Here is a 1,017-nt window from a genome sequence, read left to right on the forward strand (position 1 = left end):
TGCAGAGACTAGTTCAACAGTCTCTGTAAGGCTGTTGTCTTTACATCTGCTGCTGGAGCTTGACATCCACAGACGAGGCAGTTAGGAAGGTGAGATCACAAGCAGGCTGGAGCCCACAGGATGAACTCAAACCCTGTTGGCTCCTGTTGCTTCTGGCTTAACTGATGCGTCTGTCCTGCGGAAGCTGGGGCCATTTGTCAGAGTTAATCCCAGGTACCTGGCCCAGGAGTTAAAGCTGCTGAAGGAGATCCAGGTAGGTAATTTATTTTGAGCCTGGATGTTTCTGCACATCAGCCAGATGAGTCAGCAGATCAGCAACAACATGTGTCAGCTGCAAAATGGCTGCATCGTTCCTGCTCTTCCTTCGTTCATCCTAGCAGCTCAACTGGAGAACAAGTCCCTTCATAAGGAGCTGAAAGAACAGAATGAAGAAGCTGGTCCTAGACCAAATAAGGAGGAATGTGAGGTTCTTAATATAAAGGAATGTAGCAGCGTGTGGTTTATATTCCTAACATAACATTTTCTGACATATCACAATGGTATGTTTAGTATTCAGCTCACATATCTTGCATAGCTCACATGCAGCCTTCCCCTTCATTTAGAGAATGCATTTTTGCTCATTATTGTTATACCCCTTGTTCTCCTTTGAATCTCACCTCAACATTTCATCAGTGGCTAAAGCATGTGAATTCTAGTACATTCCTATGTCCTTTGGATGGAGTGGAGTGTGAAATAGCTGACAAAAATTACAACTCAGTAGTGGAAATGGATTAACTACTAATAAAAAATTTCACAGTTACTTTTTGTAATATGACTTAAATTTAGTGGCTAGTATTCAGAGAGAAAAAAAGGAAGCAAATGGAATTATGAAAAGTGGATGGAATTGATTTTTTAAGCATAAGGAATTGTGAGGAAAGACACAGCCATACTGATATAAATGCAGCTTCCAGTAAATCTCATTCCTCTTAGCCGTAATTATGAAAATCCTCTTGAGCATTTCAGTCTGTTGTGAGCTGC

Source organism: Bos mutus, chromosome 9, assembly GCF_027580195.1.
Source record: "Bos mutus isolate GX-2022 chromosome 9, NWIPB_WYAK_1.1, whole genome shotgun sequence".
Lineage (NCBI taxonomy): Eukaryota > Metazoa > Chordata > Mammalia > Artiodactyla > Bovidae > Bos > Bos mutus.